The 8,506-nt window shown below is 38.3% G+C and overlaps 1 protein-coding gene across 1 annotated transcript in view; it reads right to left on the bottom strand.

Moving 5' to 3' along the window:
• RNF217 (ring finger protein 217) overlaps window positions 1-8,506 on the bottom strand; it is a 196,853-nt gene that overhangs the window by 119,844 nt on the left and 68,503 nt on the right. The gene's annotated exons all lie outside the window — the stretch shown is intronic.

Here is an 8,506-nt window from a genome sequence, read left to right as displayed (position 1 = left end):
TTAACCCACAAACTGTGAGACCATGACTTGAGTGAAAGTCAGACCCTCAGCCGACTGAACCACCCAGGAGCCCCTCAAAAACTATTTTTTAAACAACAAGTCTAAACTTTTTCTATTCCCATAAATGCAGCTTTCTCTTCACAGAACCAATGAAGTCAACAATCAGCATCACACAATTTAATCATAAACATTCCCTAATCTTTTCCTGAAAGCTGATTTTTTACCTACTGAATTTCTAAACTTGCCACAAGGATAGATCACAGACCACTCTATGGTGATACACTGTTACTTCTCATAGTGATTACCACAGTGCGAAGCAAATAATTCTGTGCTCTGTAAATATTTTTAATAGTATAAGAGTACTCTAGCTCCCCCTCCCATTTGATTCTTTTAAACCCAACTGAATGCTAGAGAACAGATCTTTATAGCTGACTGCAGTGAAGTAAACTCTTGGCCAGTGGAAAAGATTTCTCTATGTAAACATCTCTGTAACTCACTGATTATCTATTGGAACATGTGATTCAATTTATTTTTCCAGAGTGGTGATGAGATTAACAGTAATTCTTCTATCTTGTCTCAGCTACAGTCTTATGTTCAGAAGCAGACACTTTGTCACATGACTGTGCAGAGTTAAAAGTAGTTTGTGGCAGTTCAGAGTCATTAACTAGCCTGTGAGGGGACTGACTGCTGGTCTTGGCCTCATCAGCACCCTCAGCAAACCAACAGGGCTTATCCAATTCATCTAGATTATAACAAGCCAAAAGGACATTTGAAAAAATTAATCTGAAAGTTCAAGTGAATTTTTCAGCATCTTAATTTTATTAGTTAATGATACAAAACATCTTACTATAATTAATAAAAATATTAATAATAAATTAATAAAAAAATTAATTAATAAAAAGATTATCATGAGAGCAACACATTAGAACTGTCTTCCTTATTTTTAAAGATCTTCATTCAGCATTTGGTAATAGTAGTGCTCTAAGGTCTATGTTCAATTTATTTTGATACACTGTTTTAATGACTATCATAAATGAAAAAACACACAGACACAGAGAGGGAAAAAAATGCATAGTTGCATGTACTTAACTAAATCATTATACTTATTTTTGTGTCTCATCTACCAATTATACAAAGAATGGTGCTGAAATTCATCTAATAGATTTCCATTGTCCCTAATGGCAATTAACTATTCTTACAACTAATCAGAAAATGATAAATTTTTAAACAAATGGGTTACAAACTCTTAAATAATTCATTTGGATGATTTTTAAGCAAAACAGAAAACTGTTTACAAGTTTTTATTTTTTACTTAAAAAATTTTTTAGTGTTTATTCATTTTTGAGAGAGGGATAGGGGCAGAGAGAGAGACAGACAGAGTCCCAAGAAGGCTCCGTGCTGTCAAAAGTCCAAGGTAGGGGTCAAACCCAGGAACCATGACATCATGACCTGAGCCAAAGTCCAACGCTCAACCAACTGAGCCACCCACGCACCCCTTTTTCCAAGTTTTTAAAGTTCATAGATATACTGTTCAAAGAAAAAATACACTGGGGTGGGACACACCTGGGTAGCTCAGTCTGTTAAGCATCGGACTCAGCTCAGGTCATGAACACAGGGTTCATGGTTCACAGGTTTGAGCCCAGCTTTGGGCTCTGTGCTAACCTCTTGGAGCCTGGAGCCTGCTTCAGATTCTGTGTCTCCTCACTCTCTCTATGTCCCTCCTCAACTCATGTTCTGTCTCTGTCTCTCTCTCTCAAATAAATAAAAACATTTTTTAATTAAAAGAAAGAAAGAAAGGAAGAAAACAGGTACCAGAACAGTATTTTTCAAAAATCCTGAAATCTTAAAAAAAATATATTGGGAAAATAATTATTGTTTCAAGTGTTTATTTCCAAACATTCCTTCTAAGCTCTCCCTTTTTATTTTTTTAATGTCTTATTTATTTCTGAGAGAGAGAGAGAGAAGCATGAGCAGGGGAGGGTTAGAGAAAGAGGGAGACATAGAATCTGAAGAAGGCTGCAGGCTCTGAGCTAGCTGTCAGCACAGAGCCCGACGTAGAGCCCTATGTGGAGCCGAAACCATGAACCGTGAGATCATGACCTGAACCAAAGTCGGACGCTTAACCGACTGAGCCACCCAGGCACCCCAGCTCTCCCTTCATCTTAAGAATGAAGCCTCAATGACTCAGAAAGTGACATTAAAAATTAAAAACAAATAAAGGGATATCTATTTTGGTTGCTTCAAACTACACTTGAAACACATTAATTTATCTGTAAATGACTATACTTAGATTTTTACAAGTCAAAATCAGCAAACAATCCTTTTTTTTTAATGTTTTATTTATTTCTGAGAGAGAGAGAGAGAGAGACAGCATGAGCGGGGGAGGGTCAGAGAGAGAGGGAGACAGAATCTGAAACAGACTCCAGGCTCTGAGCTAGCTGTCAGCACTGAGCCTGATGTGGGGCTCGAACCCACGAATCGTGAGATCATGACCTGAGCTGAAGTCAGATGCTTAACCGACTGAGCCACCCAGGCGCCCCAAACAATCCTTTTTTGATGCATCAATAAACAATCTTGAGACCTTCACACACACACGTACACATACATACACACACACGTGTGTGCATGTGCAGTTTTAACATAAGTCACTAACATATTTGACACAGAATATTTTTCTTTATTTTTAGAAGCCTATTCCTTTCAAAGTGTATCTTTCACAACCAGGAGGAGGGAAAATGATAACATATGAAACAGAAAAACAACACTGAAGTTAAAAGTAGGATTAAATGAGAACTCCTGGGATTTCACCTGACATTTCCCACCATGAGCATCTTTGGCAAGAGAATTTAAAAACAAAACAAAACAAAACAAAACCTACTGTCTACAGAACTATGTGAAGAAATTCACATTCCTCACTAAGGTCAGATGTTTCCAAAAAAGGAGTGCACCAAGAGCAGGCCTTATCGAAACCCCTTTTGACTTGATCCTACAGCTCTACTTAGACATAAACTAATGAACCAAACTTGGGACATCACAAAAAAAAATGGTATTGTCAAAGGAAACAAAATGCTGGTGAAATATGAGCAATTGTTTTATTTTACCTGACATTTTAAATTGTTGAGCAACCAGAGGAAAAGGCTGTGGATTTAACATGCCATATACAACTCCAAGCTAATGAGCTTCAGAAGCACTGAGGATGGCAAATAATCATGTGAGGAAATAAGGCAAGAATCAACACCACAAAAAGGGAAGTAATTTGCTAGGTAGCCTATAATTAGCCTCTGAATCTTACAGTAGAGAATATTATTGAGGGAAATAGCTTAGAAAGATTTAAAAAGGGATTAGTCATTCACATGAATGAATAAGCCCAGAATTTAGTTACCTGAGCCAGGGAGAGGAAAAAAAAAAAAAAAAAAAAACCCTGCAAAAATCAAGCCAAAGCCTTGGGAAAAGCATTTGTCATCTGTTTGCTCTCAAGTCTCAGGGCTCTCTAACTTCGTCCTGCCTCTGTATCCATATGATAAAACAAGACATATCTACATTTCCCCCTTGTTTACTGAAGAATTGGACCAAAAAGGTTCTTTTGTTTACCCAACTACAATGAACTCTCAATAACAATATGTCACAGAATATACGCCATCTTAAACTGTAAGTGGTGAGTGTAAGAATAGACATTGATTCGAGTGGGAGGTTTGCAGTCTTATCCAAAACAGTGAGGAAGGCGATCTAGTTCCTGATGCCCAGCTCGCAGCAACATGCGGAGGATCTNCATATTTGTTTGTTTGTTTTGTTTTGTGTTTTAAGTAGGCTCCATGCCCACTGTGGAGCCCAACATGAAGACTGAACTCATGAGATCAAGACTTGGACACTTAACTGACTAAGCCACCCAAGCACTCCACTTTTGTAATTTTTGATCAGTGACTGTTTACATGGTGTCTTTGGAACCAAGCAATTAAAACCAACCAATCAACTCAATGAAAAAAAAAATGCACCTCAGACAGGTAAAATGTGAGAAGGAATCAAGTCGAACAGAGGCTAATCCTATGCTGCTTGAAAAATAAAGATTGTAGATGACGCATGGGGTTGTACAATTCAGGACTTCTGAACAGAAAAGCTGCAAAGACTGGCATGATATCTGTTGTGCCAAAGACACTGCATTCTCAAACCATGTAAAGGCAAACCCTGAAAACAAAGATTTGCTCTGTTGATTTTATGCTGAGTAACTGAATTCCCCCTCTGGCTCACACTTTCATTTGTTTATTTCAGAGCATCCTGAAAAGTGATAGGACAGGAGACCACCATCTTCAGAGCTTGCACACATGTCCAAACCATTGGTGTCTTTGCTCTGCACTACTGCAACTGCCTCCTAATCCACTTCCCACTCCTCTTCCTGGCCAGCTCACCCCTCAAACACAACTCATTCTCCATATAGAAGCCAGAATGTTTTTAAAGCATTGTCAATTTACAGTTCTACCAAATGGTCCAACGAATTCCCATCACAGTTGGAATGAGATAGCAATTCCAAAGCAAGGCAACACAAAGCTACATGATCTAGCCTGCATCTACCTCTGTGATCCATCTCCAACCAGGCTCCTCATGGCACCCCATTCTTGAAACACAGAATGCCTGTGGTCCTGGCTTGGCATAAGAACGCTGGGGCTCTCTGGCTATGGTGCTCAGCTCTGTGCTGAGGTTTCTGTTCTGGTGACTCAGCTCTCACCTCTCCACCTTATTTGCCATATAATCTATCTGAGTTTCTCTCTCTAGTCATGATGACCTGCACATCCTATTTCCACAAGTGTGTTTCTAAGTGTATACGTGTGCTTGCTCACTCCACCTTACTTGGAGAGATGCCCTATCCCTACCCCCTAACCCCCTTCTCCTCTCCCAATGCATCCATAAAAAACTTTTTTTTTTATTTTTTAAATGTTTATTTATTTTAAGAGAGAGAGAGAAAGAGTGAGCACGAGTGGGGGAGGGGCAGAGAGAGAGGGAGACAAAGAATCTGAAGCAGGCTCCAGGCTCTGAGCTGTCAGCACAGAGCCCGACATGGGGGGGGGGGGGGGGGGGNTAACCCACAAACTGTGAGACCATGACTTGAGTGAAAGTCAGACCCTCAGCCGACTGAACCACCCAGGAGCCCCTCAAAAACTATTTTTTAAACAACAAGTCTAAACTTTTTCTATTCCCATAAATGCAGCTTTCTCTTCACAGAACCAATGAAGTCAACAATCAGCATCACACAATTTAATCATAAACATTCCCTAATCTTTTCCTGAAAGCTGATTTTTTACCTACTGAATTTCTAAACTTGCCACAAGGATAGATCACAGACCACTCTATGGTGATACACTGTTACTTCTCATAGTGATTACCACAGTGCGAAGCAAATAATTCTGTGCTCTGTAAATATTTTTAATAGTATAAGAGTACTCTAGCTCCCCCTCCCATTTGATTCTTTTAAACCCAACTGAATGCTAGAGAACAGATCTTTATAGCTGACTGCAGTGAAGTAAACTCTTGGCCAGTGGAAAAGATTTCTCTATGTAAACATCTCTGTAACTCACTGATTATCTATTGGAACATGTGATTCAATTTATTTTTCCAGAGTGGTGATGAGATTAACAGTAATTCTTCTATCTTGTCTCAGCTACAGTCTTATGTTCAGAAGCAGACACTTTGTCACATGACTGTGCAGAGTTAAAAGTAGTTTGTGGCAGTTCAGAGTCATTAACTAGCCTGTGAGGGGACTGACTGCTGGTCTTGGCCTCATCAGCACCCTCAGCAAACCAACAGGGCTTATCCAATTCATCTAGATTATAACAAGCCAAAAGGACATTTGAAAAAATTAATCTGAAAGTTCAAGTGAATTTTTCAGCATCTTAATTTTATTAGTTAATGATACAAAACATCTTACTATAATTAATAAAAATATTAATAATAAATTAATAAAAAAATTAATTAATAAAAAGATTATCATGAGAGCAACACATTAGAACTGTCTTCCTTATTTTTAAAGATCTTCATTCAGCATTTGGTAATAGTAGTGCTCTAAGGTCTATGTTCAATTTATTTTGATACACTGTTTTAATGACTATCATAAATGAAAAAACACACAGACACAGAGAGGGAAAAAAATGCATAGTTGCATGTACTTAACTAAATCATTATACTTATTTTTGTGTCTCATCTACCAATTATACAAAGAATGGTGCTGAAATTCATCTAATAGATTTCCATTGTCCCTAATGGCAATTAACTATTCTTACAACTAATCAGAAAATGATAAATTTTTAAACAAATGGGTTACAAACTCTTAAATAATTCATTTGGATGATTTTTAAGCAAAACAGAAAACTGTTTACAAGTTTTTATTTTTTACTTAAAAAATTTTTTAGTGTTTATTCATTTTTGAGAGAGGGATAGGGGCAGAGAGAGAGACAGACAGAGTCCCAAGAAGGCTCCGTGCTGTCAAAAGTCCAAGGTAGGGGTCAAACCCAGGAACCATGACATCATGACCTGAGCCAAAGTCCAACGCTCAACCAACTGAGCCACCCACGCACCCCTTTTTCCAAGTTTTTAAAGTTCATAGATATACTGTTCAAAGAAAAAATACACTGGGGTGGGACACACCTGGGTAGCTCAGTCTGTTAAGCATCGGACTCAGCTCAGGTCATGAACACAGGGTTCATGGTTCACAGGTTTGAGCCCAGCTTTGGGCTCTGTGCTAACCTCTTGGAGCCTGGAGCCTGCTTCAGATTCTGTGTCTCCTCACTCTCTCTATGTCCCTCCTCAACTCATGTTCTGTCTCTGTCTCTCTCTCTCAAATAAATAAAAACATTTTTTAATTAAAAGAAAGAAAGAAAGGAAGAAAACAGGTACCAGAACAGTATTTTTCAAAAATCCTGAAATCTTAAAAAAAATATATTGGGAAAATAATTATTGTTTCAAGTGTTTATTTCCAAACATTCCTTCTAAGCTCTCCCTTTTTATTTTTTTAATGTCTTATTTATTTCTGAGAGAGAGAGAGAGAAGCATGAGCAGGGGAGGGTTAGAGAAAGAGGGAGACATAGAATCTGAAGAAGGCTGCAGGCTCTGAGCTAGCTGTCAGCACAGAGCCCGACGTAGAGCCCTATGTGGAGCCGAAACCATGAACCGTGAGATCATGACCTGAACCAAAGTCGGACGCTTAACCGACTGAGCCACCCAGGCACCCCAGCTCTCCCTTCATCTTAAGAATGAAGCCTCAATGACTCAGAAAGTGACATTAAAAATTAAAAACAAATAAAGGGATATCTATTTTGGTTGCTTCAAACTACACTTGAAACACATTAATTTATCTGTAAATGACTATACTTAGATTTTTACAAGTCAAAATCAGCAAACAATCCTTTTTTTTTAATGTTTTATTTATTTCTGAGAGAGAGAGAGAGAGAGACAGCATGAGCGGGGGAGGGTCAGAGAGAGAGGGAGACAGAATCTGAAACAGACTCCAGGCTCTGAGCTAGCTGTCAGCACTGAGCCTGATGTGGGGCTCGAACCCACGAATCGTGAGATCATGACCTGAGCTGAAGTCAGATGCTTAACCGACTGAGCCACCCAGGCGCCCCAAACAATCCTTTTTTGATGCATCAATAAACAATCTTGAGACCTTCACACACACACGTACACATACATACACACACACGTGTGTGCATGTGCAGTTTTAACATAAGTCACTAACATATTTGACACAGAATATTTTTCTTTATTTTTAGAAGCCTATTCCTTTCAAAGTGTATCTTTCACAACCAGGAGGAGGGAAAATGATAACATATGAAACAGAAAAACAACACTGAAGTTAAAAGTAGGATTAAATGAGAACTCCTGGGATTTCACCTGACATTTCCCACCATGAGCATCTTTGGCAAGAGAATTTAAAAACAAAACAAAACAAAACAAAACCTACTGTCTACAGAACTATGTGAAGAAATTCACATTCCTCACTAAGGTCAGATGTTTCCAAAAAAGGAGTGCACCAAGAGCAGGCCTTATCGAAACCCCTTTTGACTTGATCCTACAGCTCTACTTAGACATAAACTAATGAACCAAACTTGGGACATCACAAAAAAAAATGGTATTGTCAAAGGAAACAAAATGCTGGTGAAATATGAGCAATTGTTTTATTTTACCTGACATTTTAAATTGTTGAGCAACCAGAGGAAAAGGCTGTGGATTTAACATGCCATATACAACTCCAAGCTAATGAGCTTCAGAAGCACTGAGGATGGCAAATAATCATGTGAGGAAATAAGGCAAGAATCAACACCACAAAAAGGGAAGTAATTTGCTAGGTAGCCTATAATTAGCCTCTGAATCTTACAGTAGAGAATATTATTGAGGGAAATAGCTTAGAAAGATTTAAAAAGGGATTAGTCATTCACATGAATGAATAAGCCCAGAATTTAGTTACCTGAGCCAGGGAGAGGAAAAAAAAAAAAAAAAAAAAAAAACACATAAAAAAAAA

Source organism: Crocuta crocuta, unplaced genomic scaffold, assembly GCF_008692635.1.
Source record: "Crocuta crocuta isolate KB4526 unplaced genomic scaffold, BGI_CrCroc_1.0 scaffold230, whole genome shotgun sequence".
Classification (NCBI taxonomy): domain Eukaryota; kingdom Metazoa; phylum Chordata; class Mammalia; order Carnivora; family Hyaenidae; genus Crocuta; species Crocuta crocuta.
Note: the sequence above shows the minus strand (reverse complement) of the source record. Positions and strands in the feature narration are given on the sequence as shown.